The sequence below is a fragment of the Tamandua tetradactyla genome, chromosome 1, assembly GCF_023851605.1.
Source record: "Tamandua tetradactyla isolate mTamTet1 chromosome 1, mTamTet1.pri, whole genome shotgun sequence".
NCBI classification, from domain to species: domain Eukaryota; kingdom Metazoa; phylum Chordata; class Mammalia; order Pilosa; family Myrmecophagidae; genus Tamandua; species Tamandua tetradactyla.
In genome coordinates, this window is record NC_135327.1 from 26,478,665 (window position 1) to 26,499,095 (window position 20,431).

The 20,431-nt window shown below is 47.4% G+C and overlaps 1 pseudogene; it reads right to left on the bottom strand.

The window, feature by feature from the left end:
- LOC143680411 (N6-Methyl-AMP deaminase-like) overlaps window positions 1–20,132 on the bottom strand; it is a 32,065-nt pseudogene extending 11,933 nt beyond the window's left edge.
- Between the last annotated feature and the right edge of the window lie 299 nt (window positions 20,133–20,431).

A 20,431-nucleotide genomic window follows, 5' to 3' on the forward strand; every position in this document is an offset into this window, starting at 1 on the left:
AGCATAGCAGCACTTCTGAGCGGGCTGTGCAAAGTTCTGGAGAGACAAGATGGGGCAGAGTAAGTACCCCGTTCCACTGATGGGTCATGCTGGCAGCATGTGGACCTTTGATGGCATCCTCCCTTCCTCCTGCCTGTACTTCTGGAGGGATTAGCTAGACATCTCAGTAAAGTAGTCCTGGTGTGGCTGCTTTTTAATTTTCTTACTGTGAGGTAATTGGGCCTTGAGAGAGGTCAGTGACTCTGGCTACTTCTCCAGTCCCAGGTGGGGTGCAACTGATGACTGGAACTCCTAGGGTACACCGTGAGGAGCTCTCCTTGCACAAGATGGTGAGGAACTTTCTTCAGATGATTGGCAGGCTGGGGGCTCACATGGTGGTACCAAGTGCCCAAGCCCCTCATCACCAGATGGCGTAGCTGCAGTGAGGATGCTAATGAAGTTTTGCTGTGCCCCTTTCTCAGGAGAATAATCTTGGGTGGGGGTGTGAGTTTTCGTCCCCTTCTCTGCCCTCGAGTACCTCTTGGATCTGATAACCAGTCCCATCTGTCCAACTAGCTGTGTCATGATGGTCAGTCATTTAACCTTGTGGGCCCAGATTTCATTGACCCCAATAAAGATCAGGTCCAGAGGTAATTGGGTTTCCACCAGGTCTGTGACTTCATGAGGAACTAAAGCACAAATTCCATTTCCTTTTTTCTTCTTTTGCTCCCCACTCCTGGGCCTGCTCTATACAACCAACAGGATACATTAGCTCCATCTCCCTTCTCTCGCCAGGCAGGAAGGATTTCAGGACAGACTTCTCTCTCCAAGCTTGACTTTTTTTTTTACATGGGCAGGCATCGGGAATTGAACCCGGGTCCTTGGGCATGGCAGGCAAGCATTCTTACCTGCTGAGCCACCGTGGCCCCAAGCTTGACTTCTTAACACTTTGTTCTTGTCCAGCTGAGTACTCTCAAGAAGTTGACTTTGGGCGGGTGGTATACCTAAGAACGTAGGAGAAATCTTGGAGATTGGGACTCCAAACCTATCTCACCAGCAATACACTTCCCCTCATCAGAAAAGGGGTCATGTTTTTGAAACCATGACTGCTTCTTTCCTAAGTCAACACCACACAGCAGCCTAAAAGTTGCCAGTTAAGTCCTATTGCTTTGGCCATTGGAAGAAAGGCATCGTGTTGAAGAGCCATCTAATCTAAATGTGCCTTTGGGACATTGCTGTGTGTGTGTACGTGCATGTGTGTCTGTGTCTGGTTTTATTTACCCTACTGACCTTTTTTTCTTTCTTTTAACTCTAAGCCTTTCTGCTCTCTGAGTGTTTTTGGAGCTTTCGGTAGTTAAGTGTCCTCTCTAATGTTCTAACTCCTCATGGTACAGCTAAGCCTCATTCACACCACCTCCTTGATTTGGAATCTGTCATGCTCTTCTGGGTGGGAGTTTAAACTTTTCACTCTTTTCATGAGGTTTCCTAATAAATATAGTTTCATGGGCCAGATGCATGGGTGAGGCCTGATACGCACTTCTCTGAGAAGCCAGCTGCCCTTAAAGGTTGCTGCATGATATTATCTGCATGTGCCAATTAGAGTTGCCCATGTCTAGTTTTGAGTAAACTAGCTTTATTTCCTTATTTTGGAGTCACCACTGGGGCTTCTTTAAAATGGCTTGATTTACTTATACTGAGGATCCCCTCAGCCCAGGTTACCAATAAGTCATGCCAAGTGATAAGTGGGAAACTCATAACCAGCTGCTGTAAAGAAAGAAACAAACCAAAAAACCTAACGACTAAGAATGGAACATTCACAAAGCAAAACACTTTATCCTGCTGCTGAATCAGTGGGCCTGTTAAATACAGTGACCTTGGATGGCCATGGGTCCATCCACCCACCCCTCATCCATTAAGGCTGCTGAGGTTTGTGGCCTTCCTCCCCTGGGAGAAAGCCCTGAACACCTAGGCTTTTCTCTAGCTACGTTCATTGTTTTCTCCTCGAAGACTTCTTCCTCCAGCTTAGCTGAGTTCATAGTTTCTAACTATTTTCCTTGTGCCACAGCAAATGTTCCTGGGCAGAACACCCAGATTTGTGCTGGGGGTGCTTATTGAGCCATCCCATCAGCTTCAAATTTCTAAATTACAGTTACATCAACTTTTTTGTAGGGTCAGCCTTGGGGGACATCAGAGAAGAAACTCAGCCCTACTAAAGAAATGAGACCCTTCTCCCAAATGCTTTTCTGTGATGATAAAAAATTAGCCCATTGCTTCGCTTAGGAGCAAAGCGACAGCTCCTTCTTGATTTGCAGCTTTTGTTCAGAACTAGGCAGGAGGCTTTCCATCGTTGCAACACTTGAGTTAGGCAATCATTCGTAGACTGTTGAGCCCCTCTCCCAGGGCCCCACACAGAACAGCTTCATTGTCATGTACCTGCCATTCAACTCAAGGTAGCAGACAGAGCCTTCAGAAGATGAAATGTCGAGGACGGCTGTCAGTGCATGTGGCCGAGGCCAAACTGTGATGAAGCTCTTTCCACAATGCACTGAGCCTGCTATCAAGGTCCCTGGCAAACACATGTTCAAAGGCCATTGTTTCAGAGTCAGCTACACCAAAATTTGAACTGGGCAGGGAACTGGACAGTTGGAGGACAAGTTTTGGTGAGCATGCTAGACTAGGAGTTCCACAAGGAAGGATGTAAGGGCCGGTGTTGCTTCTGATCTGTAAGACCTTGGAGTTGAAAGAGAGAATGTTAGTGTCTGTGACATACGTTGTCTCTCTGGGGTCCACCATAGGCCTGTGGCCTGGGACAGAGCTGGGAGGGTCGAGGAGGTTGTGCTGTGCTGGAAGGGAGGGATTGGGAGGTCCCAGGTCAAATGCAAAGTTGGGGAGGAGGTGCTTTGGGCATGGACTTGTGTGGGAGATCGTGTTAAAGAGAAGGACCCTTCCGGAGGGCCCCCCCTCAATCCTGTTGTGCTTGATTCAGAGGGTTGGGTGGAGGCTTTCCTGAAGGGCTCTGAGAAGCACCGCTCCCACCTGCTGGGTAGTCAGCAGGGAAGATGTGGAGGATCCAGATAAGGGAAAGACACCCTCTGTCTAGCCACTCAACCTCACCCTTGGCTCGTGCCCTGCTCCCTCCCGACTTGGCTCCTCGAACAGTGGCCAGGGGGTATCAAGTGAAAACCCAAATTTGTTGTTCTTTTGCTGCAGGCCTCCAGTGGCTTCCCACTACAATTTGAAATCCAGACCCCTCTTACCTTGGCCTTCCAGAGCCCTCTTGATCATCTCCTAAACATAAACCCACTTAGTCCCACAGGCCTCCTTTCATGTGCCCATGTCAAGTACCCACTTTGTAGAGTCTCCCCTTATTCTCATCCCTACTTCCCAATCACCCTGGCAGGCCCTTCCCACCCCAACTATTATCAGGGATCACACCCCCCTTGGCTCTCTTGGTCTCTTGACTGGAGAGAAAAAAAACTACTTTTTTAAAAAATTAGTAGTACTGTTTTAATAATCCTTCATCAATTGTAACAAAGGTAACTAGTGTTAAAAAATACTACAATTATAAAAAAGCCCTATCAGTTGTAACAAATATTCCATGTTAATACAAGGTGTTGGTGGTGGGATGGTATATGGGAATCGTGTATTTTATGCGTGATTGTTCTGTAAACTCACAACTTCTTTAATTAAAAAAAAAAAAAAAAGGAAAAACCTCTCCTGCTGAGCAACTATTTGAATTTCCCTGAAGTTTTATGCTCTCTAATGGGGAGGGACTGCTCAGTCAAAAAATCAGTTGTGGAATGGGGAGTTATTGAAAGTCCTTTCCAATAAGCAGCAGTGAGAGTCCGCAAAATCTCCTAGTCAGTTTAATACATAGTTACTGATCACACTGTCATATGTAAGGTACAGTGCCTGAGCACACAATACTTGGCTGCTGTATTTCAATGAGAGTGGTGTTAACTGTCCTGTGCAAGTAAATCTTAGTTGTAACATATAACTTAAAAGTAAGTATTCACCTTGTCACAGCTTAAAAAATGTAGCACTTTGGAATTCAAATAATTCCAGTTCTTCCTTAGTTCAGATCTGCTGTCAGAAGCAAAGATGTAATGGATGGATTCATAAGACATATCCTACACCTGAGACTGGTTCAAATGAAATATTTCAGCCAACAGCCAGTACTCTTGAATAGGGTGTGTTGCAAACACACCCTTATCAGCACAGATCACAGAAGGTTGAGCAATGCTGTTCCAGAATCCAGGATAATGCTGATCATAGGATGAAACTGTCTGAGTTTTGACGTGTGAGGTCAAACAGAGTTCCATTGGTATCTTGTGTTGCCTCACAGTTCACCAGATCCCGGGATCCACCCTCAGGGGAGTTAAGGGGAGTTAAGCAGTTAAGCATGTCCCATGCCCAGTTCAATCAGGAAGCAGATCCAGTAGTATTTGTGTTTCTTTTTTTTTCTGGTTTGGAATCCCAGAGATGCAATGCCAACTTCAGACTGGCTCTTTTAGCTTCTAAAAAAGTTCCAAGAAGTCTTTTGCTTGTCCTGCAGTTGGGTTTCCATTGAAGTCAAGGCCAAGAACTCTCTTCTCAGTAGAAAGGAAGAACTCTTCAGCACGTTTAACAGTCTCCTTAGCTACTGAAGGCTCACCCATCCAGTTAATTGCTACTGAATACCTAATGCCAGTGTCTAAGTTTTCTTGTTTGAACTGTTAAACCCTCAAGTATAGATTCCACATAGTAATTTTTGGTCATTTTAGTGGTGGTTTCTCCTCTGGGCATGCTCTTGAATTCCAGGTACTTGACACCATCATCTGCATATTCTTTAATAACATTGTTTGTAACCATTAGAGTATCTGCAGGGCTTGTAGTAAGCTAATGAATAATCTGAAATACCTGGAAACATTCTTCTAAAGTTCTATTTTTCCCTTGTCAGTCACAATCACCTGATCATGGATTTAAAGCTCTGGGGTCTTGGCTATTAATTTCTTCATGGTGTTACAACTAACGGATTCATCCATTCAAGTGGGCATGAAGTTCCACTTTTGGTAATTCCAGGTAAGTTTGTCTTTCATGATCATTGCTGTTCTCCTGATTCAATGATGATTTTAGCAGGGAAAAAGGTACTTTTTCAGTCTTATTCTTGGTATGAACTGTTACTGCAAACAGTAAGGTTTGTAGTCTGGAATTTTCTCAGATTGCTTTACTTATACACATTTTATTACTGTTAGCTGTATATGTTGCTCTGGCCTCAACTTCACCAAAGAGCAGTGTGCAGCCTTGCTGGATGCCATTCCTGGGTCTCTCTTGGCCATGGGCCCATGAAGCATTGAGCATCAGGAGAGGGCAGTTCAGAGCACCAATGACAGCAGCACCCTCAACAAGAGTTCCTTAGCTGCACGTGGGTACGTACATGATGCCTTGGCCATGTTGCTCGTTCCAGGGACTGCCTGGAGATTTACTTTCTGCCCATCTCTTCTAGATTGTGAGCTCCCGTGGGCCAGGACCACGGATACCTGGATTATTATGTTCTCCAGTTGCTCTCTCCATGCATGGCTCATGGTGAGTAGGTGCCTAATAAATTGGTATAGAATGAGTGGATGACGTCTTTCTTTTTTTTCATCCACACTTCATATTGCCCATTTCAGTGCTTGCTAGAGTCGTTGCCCACTTAACTGTCTCAGTTTGTGTCTCAACTCAAGGTTGCTGCTTTGGGGTCCCTCTGAAAACTTGACACCCTCAACTACCACCCCAGACCAAATCAGGTGCCCACTGTTCTTCCTCTCATTATAGCTTGGTCTTTTCTTTCATTGCACTCATTGCAGCATGGAATTACATGCTTATTTTCTTAATGCCTATTTCCCCCATTAGAGGAAACTGCCAAAGGGCAGGGATTGTCTTTCTCACACATAGAACAGAGTAGACATTCAAATAATTGTTGCACGTATGGATGGATGGTTGGATGGTTGGATGGATGGATGTGTGGATCCATGGATGGGTGAGCAGGTAGGGGGGTGGATGGGTAGGTGATTGGGTAGATGAGTAGGTGAGTGGATGGGTGGATGGATAGTCAGGTAGGGCAGAAAGATTCAAAGACACTCCAGGACATGAAAGAGGCAACTGAAGTGTTGCAAAAGTAAAATGGCTTCCTGACAGTTAGATGAAGCCTAGAGGGAAGCTTATGGGCAGGATAGGAGGAGTTAGGTGAGGTCCCCAGAGCTGGAACTGAGAGCAGAAGCAAGGAGAGCATCTCCTTCCTGTTGTGGCAAAATTATTCCTTTGAGACCCTGACAAAATGGATAGCTTCTCCACTCAACCAGAAAAAAAACACGTATATACACACACATTTGACAGAATTCTATGAGCTCTGAGTCTTCTTTACTCTATGGGCTGGGAGTGGGGAACTGATGGGGAACCTCGTTGTGCCCAGTTTTGTAGAAGAGCCAGGCCTGGTGCACCTCAATTTCTGGGGGTCTGTCATTGGGAGGTAGTAAGGAATGCTGTGCTCTGGGAATTATGCTGGACCTGAACTGGGCTGGAACTGAGCCAACCATGAAGCAACCGCTGTTCTGCCCTGGAGCCTGGGCCCCATGAGTTACGCCAACCAGACTGGGGCAGCTCCCCTGAAATCGAGGCCCCAGGCAGGCCTTGGGCGAGTGGGACAAGAAGGCCAAGGGCATGGCATCAGGCCAAGAAATGAGAACTAAGAGAGTGAGTCTCTCTCAGTATCAGACATGGTGGCTTTGGCAGAAAAGGGATCAGTCATTAGGAGCAGTTACTCTTTGGAAACAGGGCAGTGGAAAAGGAATACTGCTACCTGAAGAGCCTCCCGTCTCTGTTCTGCAGCTGAGACAGGTACCCCCAGTCTCTCCCTTTCTGAGCACCCTTTCCCACTTCCTGTGCTGGTGTGGGCAGTGGGGCTCAGTGTAGCTTTTAGTGGGTGGGCTCAGGATTTGGAAGGTGAAAAGCTTGGCACCCACCTTGGCTCTTGGCTCCCCTCTGCCTTTCCCTGCTCCATTATGACAACCAACCATGTCTCCAGACATTGCCAGAGGTCCCCTGGGTTTCAACAAATCACCCCTGGTTGAGAACCACTGACGTACAATTAGATTACACAAATATTAACTTGACCTACTTGGATATATGTGTACATATCCAAACCCTTTACCATAGACCTAGGCTCTATGGCCCCCGGGCAGCTGAAATGTAAAGAATGTCTTCTAATCTTCTAGGAGTCCTAGTGATGTGAGGATTTTTGCCTTGTGTGGTATCCCCAGTAAGATGAGTCTCCTCTTGAGTCTTTGCTTTCTCCTTTCCCTGGACCCTTCCACTAGGCTACAAATCAGTGCCACCTCTCTTCCATCCTAGTCTTCCCTCCACCAGACTCCCCCAGAGCCCTCTCTTCTTTCCAACTGGTGTCCACTTGGAAACTTCTCTCAACAGGCTTGGGGTGGGGGTGAGAGGAGGCAGAATGGGTTAGAACTGGAATCTTGGGCTATGATGACATGGAGAGGAAGATGGAGATCTGGCAGTCATATGGCAGGCCAATGAAAGGGAGGCTCCAGGGACAGCTGAGGAGGATAAAGGAGCCACAGGAGGGGGCTTGAGGGAAGAGATCTGTGTGGGATATATTCATTTATTCAACAAAAACACCTTGAATGAAGGTCAGGCACTGTTCCAGGCAGTGGAAACACATGACCCAAACAAGGGGTTGCCTGGTATTGGGTCAAAGCCAGAGGCATCAGTGTAAATTCACCCTTAGCTTAATAGGGACACTGGCAGATAAGGAAATAGTTATGGAAATATGTGTATACAGGTCTGATGACAGAGGTTCCCAGGTCTGTCTTCCTGGAGTGACACCCCACTAGCAATGAGCACCCAGATCTTGGTTTCTAAATACCATTCTCCAATAAAAAGAACCAGAGTGCCTTGGAAAAATAGCTTCTTTGGGGTATATAAAATGAGTATGGAAATTAAGGAAAAGCACAGAAACACACACACGTATAAAACAGTGGAAGTATGGCAAAGGGACATCCTGAGTGTCCACTGGCCCAGTGGAACAATTTGAGCAACAAAATAAAGTTAGGCTGGATTATAACAATGTATAAATGAGTCCAGACTGATATAAGTAACTGTATAAAATAGATAAATGGGTGGAGAAGAGACACATCTCTGACACAGAAGAATCCCATCAAAAACAAAGTCAGAAACTCCCAGCCCAGAGCAGCCTGAGGAGACATGATGAAATGTGATGTGGGCTCCTGGGTAGGATCATGAGACAGAAAGCTCATGAGAGAAAAACTAAGGACATATGAATAAATAGGGGCTTTTGTTAATGATGATGTCTCAATAGCGGTCCATTAGTTGAGACAAATGACCATGGTAATGTTGAACATCACCATTAGGGAAACTTGGTGTGGGCTACATGGGAACTCTCTATTTTAGGCACCTTTTCAGTAAATTTAAAACTCTTCTAAAATTAAAAGGTTGCTTAAATATATAAATACAAATATCTCTCAATACAAACAGCAGTAGCCCAGCCCTCATGAACTGAGAATTGGGGGAGATAGACTCCAGCAGAGAAACACATGCACGGAGCTTTCCTGGGTGATTCGAGCCTAAAAAAAATGGAAAAATTGCCACCTGCCATTCTCCTGATCCCCTGGATCTGGATCTTAGTCTCTTTACTGTGCCTCGCCTTACCAACCACACTAGAATGCTTGCACATTTACCAGGCCTGGGGCTCTCTGTGACCCTGGGGGCATGAAGGCCAGCCCCAGGCTGGGGCTCTGCCCCTTTCACTGAGGTCTGCATCCCCAGCCACCTGGGGCCGCTGCTCTGCGCAGAGCCAGGGAGGCAGAGCCAGAAAGGGGCAGGAGCAGTGCCAGTCAACAAGGGGAAGAGAAGAGCAGGAGGTGAGACTGGCAGGGCAACGCCAGGGATGTTTGGGGACGAGTGCAGCAGGACACAGCCACAGATCTTGAAAACCTAGGTCTTCCTCCAGCTCTCCACCACAGCTAGCTTCAAACCCTCTGCAGTCTCCTCAAAGTTTCCAACCCACCATCTTCTTTCTTCATCTTGGCAGATGACACTGTTTCCTTTCCTGAGTATCAGAAGTCTCCAGACAGGCACCATCTTAAACTTCCTGCACCTTGCCTGCATGTACGGCCTAGCTTCTGATGGTGACGTGGCCAAGGAAGGGGTCTCCTGGTTAGACCTGTCCCCTCCACTTGCCCCTGGGTCCCTCCTTGGGATAGCTGATTCTGTATGTCACCTTGGCTAGGTAATGGTGCCCAGTTGTGTGGTCAAACGCTGATCTAGATGTCGCTGCAAAGTTATTTTGTTGATGAGTAGAAGAATGTGGCTGGGCCTCATCCATTTGTTTGGAGACCTTGAATGCAAGGAGCCCAGGATTCCAGCAAGAAGGAATTCTACCACAAGACTACACCCTCTGCTCTCCACCCTTAATTTCTAGCCTAAGGAATTTGGTCTCAGGACTTTAGCATCATTCTTACTAGAGGTTCTAGCCTCTGATCTGCCCTACAGAATGCACAGTTGCCAGCCCCCACATCACAAGGAGCCAGTTCCTTATAATAAACCTCTTTTATATATAGACGTCCATATACCCTGTTAGTCTGGTTCTCTGGAGAACCCTCACAGGTATACTACCTGTCCTTTCTTTCGTCACACCATGTCGAGTGCAGAAGGTGTCAATGGTTGCTCCTTGAATTAGGTTTTGTGTAACAGTACTTTGGAGCATGCTTCCTAAATGCAAAGGAGCCTTCTGAGGAGGAGGAGGAGGGGAGCCCATGAGCCTCAGGGCTGCAGGTGCCTTACTGCTCGACCTGCAGAGAGCTTGATGATGACAAAAAAGCAGCCACCAAAGGGACCCCCAGCGAATTCTCATGGCTTCTCTTGGATTCACACCAAACTGGCCTTGGGCAGGGGGTTATTACAATTTAAGTTCCCCTGGGTTCAGTTTTTCCACCCCCTGGGAAAACCAGACATAGGCTTGGTTGAAGTTGGAGCAGCCTCATGGGACGCGAGGGTGCTGGAGACACCCCAGCCCCACTCCATGTACAAACTGGCCCCTGTGGGACCTGGGGCCTACTTGAGTCACCTCTTAGTCTCTAAGCTATGAAGCCTTCCTGCAAGAAGGGGCTGGGGCGGGAGGCTCGGATGGGCCTTCAGGTGGAGGGGTCACCCTTCCTCACCCTCTTTTCCTTCTGACCCCTTCCTCTCTCCCCTTTCATTCTCCCTCTCTCTTCCTCCCTCCCTTCCTTCCTTTCTCCCTCCCTCCATCCCTTCCTCCATCCTTTACCTCCCTCCCCTCTCTTTTTCACCCCCACCCCCTGCCATTATATATTCTCTACACCCCTCTGCCAGTTTCTCTGCTGCTCTGGTGGGAGACCTCTTGGAGTTTCCAGCCCAGTAGGGGAGATAGACCATGCTCAAGAATGTAAAGTTGCAAATGTAGGCAAGTGTTCCCCCAGGAGAGCAAGAAAGTTCATGGGGAAAGGCCAGCAGCTGGGGGCAGCAGCTGGGAGAAAAAAGATGCTTAACCTGATTAACTAGGAAGGAAGATTTTACTAGATTAAGGGAGATAGGGGAGGTGGAACCTTTCCAGGCTGTGGTGGGAGAGAGTTTGGCTCCTGGGAGAAGCAAGAGTGGGAGTGTGGGCAGGTAGTGTCTTGGGTGGAATCCTTGATCCCATATCCCTCCTGGGTCAGCTGAGGGACTGGCAGAGCTCGGCCTTATGGGTCGGTCTGGGCCTGGCTTTCCTGCCTCTTGGCGACAGTTTCTACAACTTGAAGAAAACCCAAAACACTCTCTTGGCAGAAGGAACTCCAGGGGAGTCCCTGTCTGCCCCAAAATATCTCCTCCATGCTCCCCCTGAAATTCTACACTTTCTCAAAAGGCAAGATGTTGTAATATGAGGTAAACTGGGGCCAGTGCCACCTTCAGAAAAGAAAATGTACCCTGGCAGCAGGCATTCGCACCCCTCTGCGAACTGGAGCCAATTGGGGCTGTTACTTCATACCTGGCTGCAATATCTGCAGGAGAAAGTGGTGCAACCTGGGAGGGCAGAGAAGGGCTGGAGGAGTGGCGGGCAGCCCAAGGGCTCTGGGTGGGTACAAGGGTGCCCCATGCTCAGCTTTCCTGTGAACCAGCCTCCTGGGCAGAGTCCTAGAAAGGATGGGGATGAGGCAGAGAAGCAAGGAGTGCCACAGCACAACCACCATGTCACTGTGGCAAGTCACTGCCCTTTCCTGCTGCAGGCAGTCCGCAAAGACACACATGCAGGTCCAGCGTGCTGCCCCTTTCTGGGCCCCAGCAACACTGGGGAGGACAAGATGGACCTGAGCCTGCCCTCATGGACTTTACAGCTTATGCTTGCAACAGACCCTGATGGCAGATTAGCAGAAACTTGGCCAGCAGAAGCAGAGAGGGCTTCCTGTAGGAGGTGGCATCTAAGTGGAAACTTGAAGGAGGAGAAAGAGGTAGCCAGGTGACAAGGGAGAAGGAAAGCGTGCCCCCTGAGGAGAGGGGACAGCACACAGAAAGACCCAGTGTTGAGGACTGAGGTCCCCCTGGCAGCCTGAAGAATTGTATGAGGTTGGAGGAGAGGAGAGATGAGGCTAAAGGCGTGGGCAGGGCCAACCCCAGGGCAGGGAAGAACCACTGAAGCGACAAGGTCCGGGTTCCATTGGGGGAAAGTTCCTTCTTAAGCATGTCAGTGGGGGCCAGAGGGAGGCCTGGAGACTAGGGGGAGTGTGGCTGCACAGGCACCACCACCAGAGGTGATGGCACGTGAACCTGGGAGGTCCTGAGGATGGAGCGATGTGGAGTCTGGGGAGCCTGGGGCGGTTGGCTTCCGTGGCTGGCTGAGGACTGTGGGGAGGGAGGAGGTGGGAGGGGGGGTGTCTAGACAGGGATGGGGAAAGCTGAGGAAGGAGCTTTTTGGGAAGAGACTTCGGGGTCCCCTTCCTAAGTCTTAGTGCCCCATTTGTTAAATCAGGGAGCTAATGCCAATTCCCCTCCTAACTCTGAATCCCCACCAAATGGTGTAGATGTGTGTCCCGAGGCCCCTGAAGGACTCGCCTCCCCTCACCCACCACCCTGCTGTCCAAACTTTGGGGCCCACACGTGTAAAGTGCAGTCCTTCCTGGTTCACTCTGATGAAGCATTTAGCTGTCCCCAGCTGCAGCCCACGTCCACAGCCGCAGAGTGCCCTTTCTGCCTGGGTGACTCACCAGAATTAATGCTCATTTGATTTTTACTATAAATTATGCTTCACATAATTTCTCCACTCTAGGCGGACGGCAGCTCCCCAGGAAAAGCTTGGGCAGGCCACTTGGCCACTCAGACCGCGGAAGCACTGAGTCACCGCTGCTCCCACACGCTGGCCAGCGACAGCCCACCTAAGCCATCAGGCGGGTGGGACAATGGATGTGACTCCCTAATCCACTAATGCCAGCCGCTCACCTGGGCCCCCAGAGAGGAGGAGGGCAGGCAGCAGAGTTTGTTTTCTTGTACTACTCCCATATGGAAGGTTGTGCTGTTGAAGGTTAAACCACCCCACCCCATCCTCACATACCACACACACTTTAAAGACGCCAAATGTCTGTTAACTGTGCTTGTTGTGCGGGACACTGGTGGTACAATAGCAAGCAAAATTAGCTGGGTCCCAGCCCTCAGTATGCATGCGCAGACAGCCCAGTTGTGTTTTTTTGTTTGTTTGATTTTTGCAGCGGTGGTGGCGGTGGCAGCTATTGATTATATAAGCACCAAAGCATATGTCAAGTTACTGCAAATGAGAATGTGCCTCAGAGGGACAAATCCTTGACCTGAGGAAATGATGCCTGGCTCAGATCTGTGGATATGAAGGAGTGGGGAGAATGCCCTAGGGGAGGAAACAGCATGTGCAAAGGTCCTGTGGAGGGGAGCCTCGGGAGCAGGTGGGACCCAAGGAAGGCCAGGGGGCTTGAGGGGAAAGCTGGGTGGTGAGCAAGCAGAAGTCATCAGGCACCGCCCCTGCAAGACTTATTGGGCTTGCTAGCCCCAGAGCAGAGGGAAGCCACTGAGGTCTTTTGATGAGGGTAAGGACATAATCCTCCTGGATGAAAATCTGATTCTCATTTTGCAGGTGAGGAAACAGAGTCCAGATAGGGCAGGGACTTGGGCATATTCACACAAACAAGTCCTCCTATGCTTGACCTGGGGGAAAAAAATGGCACCGTGATGGGCCATGGACTGGGGGCCGGATATCACTGCGTGAGGATGACCAGGGAACACGCAGAAATTGAGGCAGGGTTAGGGGAGGGGGCGGAATGTAGTGGGAAACAAGAGGTTGCCAACCGTCTTCTTTCTCTTCCCAAGTGCTTAAACCACAGTCTACTTTTACAAATCTGACACATAGAAACCGCAATTGTGAATCATCAACCCTAATTCCCTCTACAATAGAATAAACCAATTTGCTAAACCTCCAACTGATCTCATGCATTTGTCTTTTTGTGTGTTTGTTTCTTAATATCCGAAGCTGAAATGAAACCCAAGTTTACATGGAAAGCAAAACCCTAACATACTAGATTGAAGCAGACACATGCTTATCTGTTTTCCAAAAGAATTGAATTAAAAAACAAAGCCCACAAACAGGACTTCACCACACTCAGCATGTCTCAGGGCCTGGTATAAATCACCCCAGGTATCCTGCTCCACCTGGCACCCCCCACACACCCCCAGCCCCATCCTGCCGTCCCCTTTGCAGCATGCAGGGCTAGGCACACAGAGAACACACCACGCTGCCACCACCAGTGACCCAGAGACAGTTTCCTGCGTGAAACGTGTAAAATTTGTGAGCAAGATCCTGTCACCCTCCTGGTTTGCAGATGTGGAAACTGAAGCTCCAAAAGGTTGAGCGATTTATCTGAAAATCTCACCTAGTGAGTATTCAAGCTGGGCCTTGACCTACATCTCTGGCTCTGGAAACCAAAGGACACAAAAGTCATAAGATTTGCTCTTTTCTCTCTCTTAACATCGGATTTATATGGAAGAGTGGACCCCTGATTCTGTTTATGTCAGGAGTTCACAACTGGGATGATTTTATCCGCCACGGGGCGTTTGGCCAGGTCTGATGACATTTTCACTTATTATGAAAGGACCCTGCCCTGTCCTTGCAGGACACACAAGGAGGAATAGACAGGTCCCTTCATGGCAGACAGGTGGGTAGGTATCTGGACACAACCCAGATATCCACCATGCAGGACCGGTTAAATAAATGCCATCCCTCCCTTGCAATGGAATTACAAGATAGTTCTAAAATCGGACACTGGAGGTCTGGTGGTTAGAGGAGACACGTTGTTGCATTGTTTGAAATATAGAACGTATGTGTTGGAGCACTGGCATCTGGTGGGTAGCGCCCAGGGATGCCAGCCAACACCCCACAAAGCACAGGGCAGCCCCCACTGCAGATAATTATTTGGTTCAAAATGTCACTAGTGCTGCAGTTGAGAATTCCTGATTTGGATAAAATGAGTGTGTACCCATGGACAGAGAAAGAACTGGAAAGATAAGCACTGGAATGTCTACATTTGTTTATCTCCTGGTGAAAGAATTTGGGTCATTTAAAAATTTTTTCTTCCTTATGTTTTCCTGTACTGTTTGAATTTAAAGAAAAAAAAAAACCCAATGTGCATGTATCATTTTTATAATCAGAAAAAAAAGCTGTCTTCATTTTGTAAAAATAAAAAAAGAGAGATTCAAGACTTATCAATTCTGATCTAGTTCCCTCCCTAACTAGCTGTCGGGAACAGCTCTGTGGAAAATACGTCTATCTGGAACATGAGAAGAGAAAAACATAGTCCTGGAAAAGCTCTCTGAGCTCAAAGGAGAATGTTAAGAATCCTGAGATATTACTTCTCTCATATATTTTTCCCTCTGGCGTAAGTGTACATTTGTGCAGCATCAAAACCTAGGAGACAGGACTGGGTGGGGTGCCCCTATGCCAGACACAGGACAGCATGGAATATCCGGGTGCTGGGAACAAGCATCTGCCTTTCACAGGGAGTCTTCAGAAATGTAGAATCCATCTCAATGCAGGGCCAGGGCTTAGCCCCAGCACGGCTGACATTTAGGGCTGGACCATTCCCTGTTGGGGGGGTCGCCCTGTGCGCTAGGATGCTCAGCAGCCTCCCTAATCTCTCCCCACCAGTTGCCAATAGCACCCCTCTCCCCAGCAGTTGTGACAACCAAAAATGTCTCCAGACCTGGACAGATGTCTCCTGAGGATCAGAAACACACGTTTGGACATGCCTGGTGTTTTAGTGAGAGGATTTCATGGAGATACCGGCTCCATCACGCCCTGAATGAGGCTACCGCTTTCCTGGTCGTTGTCCATACTGTCCCCGGGCAAGGGTTCCTTTTGTGGCTCCTCTCTCAGTCCTGACTTGGGAGCCCCCAGGGCCTTTTGACAAGTCCCCCCAGGCTGTCCCAAGGCCAGGCAGACTGTGTCCCAGCAGCCAGGCTGGCAGCGCCATGGAAAGTGATCCCCAAGAAAGAAACCCAGATGCCACCGTGGCCGCTTTTTATGTTTCCACAGCAGCTCTGAAATCCCAATCGGAAGATGAACTTTAAATTGAGCAAGATAAAACCAGTTTGGGAAATTCAATATCTCACCTCCCTCCCTCTCTTTTTTTAAAATCCATAATTCATAGAGAACCCAGTCAGAGGGTGCAAGGCTCAAATTAAATTCTCTCCTTCTCCCTTTCTCTCTCTCTCTCTCTCTCTTTTTAACCTAAAGACTGACATTGCAAGAGGCATTTTCTTCACATGGATAAAATCAGCAGCAACTCTTTTGTGCTCAAATCCCTCTAACTTGCCCTCCTGGCCACAGACATCTATCCCACAGGGATGCGAACATGCTAAAGACATGCTAAGTAGCCTCCTAAAAGCCACACTTGTCACCCTACCCTGTCCTTAAGGACACAAGGAGGAATAGACAGGTCCCTTCATGGCAGACAGGTGGGTAGTGGCAACGGGCTGGACACAACCCAGACATCCACCATGCAGGACTGGTTAAATAAATGCCATCCCTCCCTTGCAACGGAATTACAAGATAGTTCTAGAAAAGGAACCAGGAGGTCCAGTGAAAAGTTAGAGAAGGAAGACACGTTGCTGCATTGTTAAAGCCAGCCGCAGAACCAATGTTTACAGCATGCTTCCACCTGTGTTTACAAAAAGAGGGACGAATATGCATGAGCAGATTGGTTTGAAAAGGCCTGGTGTGTCTCTGGGAGGTGGGGTGTGTGTGTGGGGGGTGACCAGGAGACTAGAGAGAGAGAGGAAGCAAGGAGCCCCCATAGCATACATACCCTTTTGTACGTTTTGATTTTCGAACCAGAAATAAATGCTTAGAAACACATGTATAAAATTATTTTTTAAAAAAATCCGCACATGCACACACACACACACACACACACACAAACACACCGTGCTAATCTGTTATGAAGAACACGTCATGGGAAAAGGATGATGGATTTCCATGACACAAGCTTGCAGAAATCCATGCCCTTCTTTGGATCTCGGGATTTTTCACTTCATAGCTGTTTTCTAAGGATTCTTTTCTTTCCTAATATTCCTAATATTTCCTAATATTCCTAATAATATTCTAATATTCTGAAAGATACTTTGGTGTCTTTCAAGTTACAACCCAGCTGTCGCTGCTCAAATCTTCTTCCAAAGCTCTTGTCCCCCAGCCCCGTTTCCTAATGGTGATGATTTGGGTTGATAAAAGAGTGATCATTTGTTAATAAGCATGTATTTATTCTTATGGGTATTTCCTATTTGTGGCAGGTAATGCGTATTTTTCCATTCACTATGGTAAAATTTCCTTTTCAAATCCTTTGTTTAAAGAAAGACAGAGCAAAAGTACCAAGTAAAAATAGTGCTGCTAAGCCTGCAGCTATGCAAAAAATCCCAGAGGGGGCACCCTGGAGGCTAAAGTCTGGGAGGCAAGGCTCTCTATACAACCTCTGGCCTTCTCCCCAGCGAAGAAGCTGTGCTACTTTATTTTACATTGCCTGGCCTCTTGGACTCCCTGATTCAATGTGCTCAAGAAAAGAGGCAAAAAGAGGCATTGCCAGCGAGCCTTCAATTTGCTCCACTGCATAGCGAATCCAGTTGTCCTGTTTCAGGCAATCACATGGGTGGGGAGACAGTCTCCCCAAAGTCCGCCATGCTCCCTTGGTTGATCCATGCTCCCATGGCTGACCTGTTGTAGCTTTGGGCAGCACAATGACCTTTGCTTTCCATTGCATTTTAGAACTTGTTTTCCATTCCATTTTAGAAGCTATTGTCGATTCTGAGATGTCGATTCTGAGATGTTGATTATCCTTCAAGTGCTACAAAATTCCAAGCTAGTTAGGGAGGCCTTAATAAACTCCAAGGTTTGGCTGGATCACCACTTGCCTGTAGCTCATTCTCAGGATATTCAGACAGATAGTGCCGGAGAAGTTTCCCAGGACGATTTCAGAAGATCAAAGTTCCAAGAACTGGTTAACAGATGAGCTGGTACTGCTGCTTTATGGTATGCTTAAATGCAAGGGTGTCCAAATTAAATTGCAGAAACATACCAGGGGGAGGGGGTCTTCCGTGAGGAGGGCCTAATGGTCCTTCCTTGGGCAGAGAGAATTCCAGCCGAGCTGGCCTCTCACGGCCCCAGACTCTTCCCATTCACCTACCCAGAATACCTGTTTGTTAGGAGCTGGTTACAGCACCATCTCCCTTGGGTGAGCCCTTTACCACCACGTTTTTTATTCCTTTTCTTGCTGCTTGGAAGTCCAGTTAATCCTACTCCCAACTTTCCTTTAGGCTATGGACCTTGTACCTGGGAAAGCAGGCTCCTAGGGAACTAGAGTTTCTGGCTGACCTGGGGTGATCTGGAAAGCCAAGTGTGCCATTTTCTTAAGGTTGGAAGACAATCCTGAAAATGGGCTGGAGGTCACTAGGTTGGAACAGGCTTGGCTACAGCTTCCCTATAGACAGTGAAAAATACCCCACTTGGATGGATCGACCTGGCTTGAATGCTGACTTCATTAAGATTGCAAATGAATCGTCTCATTTGATCTTATGAGGAAAGTGCTGGTGGGGTCCCTACTGGCAGGTGGTCAAGCAGAGGCCTTGAGAAGTTGGGTGACTTCCTAATGTCCCCATAGACAGAGAGCATTCGAGATAGGGCTCAAATCCAGGTTCGACCTTCTATCTGATGCTCCTTTTATCCAGGGTATGGACAGATGAGCAAAAAAATATGGATTAAAAAATAATAGGGGGGATAAGGAATAAAATAAATTGGGTAGATGGAAATACTAGTAGTCAATGAGAGGGAGGGGTAAGGGGTATAGGATATATGGGCTTTTCTTTTTATTTCTTTTTCTGGGGTGATGCAAATGTTCTAAAAATGACCATGGTGACAAATACACAACTATGTGATGATATTGTGAGCCATTGACTGCAGCCACTGATTGTACACCATGTATGGACTGTATGTGCGTGAAGATTTGTCAATAAAAATATTAAAAAAAATAAAAATCCAGGTTTGACTCCAGGGGTTGGGTGCCCCATAAAGCCATGCTAGGGAGATGGCCAAACCCATCTCAGGGCTCTCCCTGAACAGACACCACCAAGGGTGGGAAGGCAGGGAGCCAAGGGAGAGTCAGCCACAGTGTCCACTGAAGGCCCAGCTCAGGTGATGTCCCAGAATTCACTGTACAATGACCACCGAGTCTACATGAACGCTCAGCTTGGGGAAGGGCCCAGGCTTGTCCACACTGGCGGATGTCTTCAGCACCCTTCAGGGGAGAGAGCAAGCATTATGGGCAGGAAGCTTAGAGGAGGAGGCTCCTGGAAACAAAGCCTGGCCTCTGTGCCCAGAGACTCAGCTCCGGCCAAGCTTGCCCCCACCACTCGGCCCAACAAAAGCTCCAGGAAAGAGGTCTCATCCCCATGTCAGGTGACCTTCAAGTTCACCTCTCTCTCCCTCTTGTGGTGTTATCTTTTTCTTTTTCGAACTGTATTGTGGGAGCATATCTACAACATAAAAATTGCCGTTTTAACAGTTTTTAAGTGTGCAATTCACTGGCATTAATTCCATCCGCAGTGCTGTGCAATCATCATGATCATCTATTACCAGAAATTTTTCATCACCCCAAATAGAAACTCGGTACCCATTAAACAACAATTCCCAATTCTCCATGCCCACAGCCCTTGGTAAGCTGTAATGTACTGTCTATGAATTTGCTTATTCTAGAAATTTCATTCACATAAGCAAGATCATATCATATTTGCCATTTTGTGTTTCTAGCTTATTTCACTAAGCATGTTGTAGCATGTGTCAGAACCTCATTACCTTTTATGTCTGAATAATATACCATTGTGTGTTTGGACCACATCTTGTTTATCCATTTGTCTGTTGACGGACACTTGGGTTGTTCCGTCTGTTGACTGTTGTGAATGATGCTAGCATGAACATTGGTGTTACAAGTATCTGTTTGAGTCCCTGTTTTCAGTTCTTTGGGGCATATATCTAGGAGTAGATCTGCCAGGCCAAATAGTAATTCTGTGTTTAAGTTTTTGAGAAACTGCCAAACCATTTTCCTTAGCAGCTGCACCATTTTACATTCCCACTAGCAATGGACAAGGGGCCCAGTTTCCCCATATCCTCCCAACACTTATTTTCCTTTTTTAAAAAATAGTAGCCATCCTAGTGGACATGAAGTGGCATCTCATTGTAGTTTTGATTTGCATTTCTCTAATGACTAATGAACATCTTTTCATGTGCTTGTCAGTCATTTATATATCTTTGGAGAAATGTCTATTCGAGTTCTTTGCCCACTTTTTAATCAGGCTTTCATCTCTTCGTTATTGAGTTCTTTACATATTCTGGATATTTGATCCTTATCAGATAAATGATTTGTAGCTACCTTTGTTTTAGCATCCTCACTTTTGAGTCAGCACCAACTTCTGTGCCCAGCCGGGGATTGCTGGTCTAGTAGGGAAATGGCAGGTCCCCAGCTCCGCCAGGGATACTCTGCCCCGCCCATCCCACAGCCTGGTCTCTGCTCAGACACCCCTTACCCAGCTTTCTCCTGCTTCATCGCATTTACATCTGTAACATATCAGTATCGGTTTTTTTTTGCCTCTTTCTATTCTTTCAGTGTTTCAAGTTGAACCAAATGAAATTGCTGCTTTTGTAAGCCAAAAACAGCCAGATCTTGGCAACTTCATGTGTTTTCACCCACTAGTTCTATGGGGACGGGACTTTCATATGTCCCCTGCTGAAGTCTAGTAACTAGGATGATGCCTGATCCAGAGTAGGGGCCCAGTAAACAGTGAATGAATGGATCCAAGTAGCTACTTCAGAGCCTGGAATACCCACTCCCTGGGCTTAGGGGAA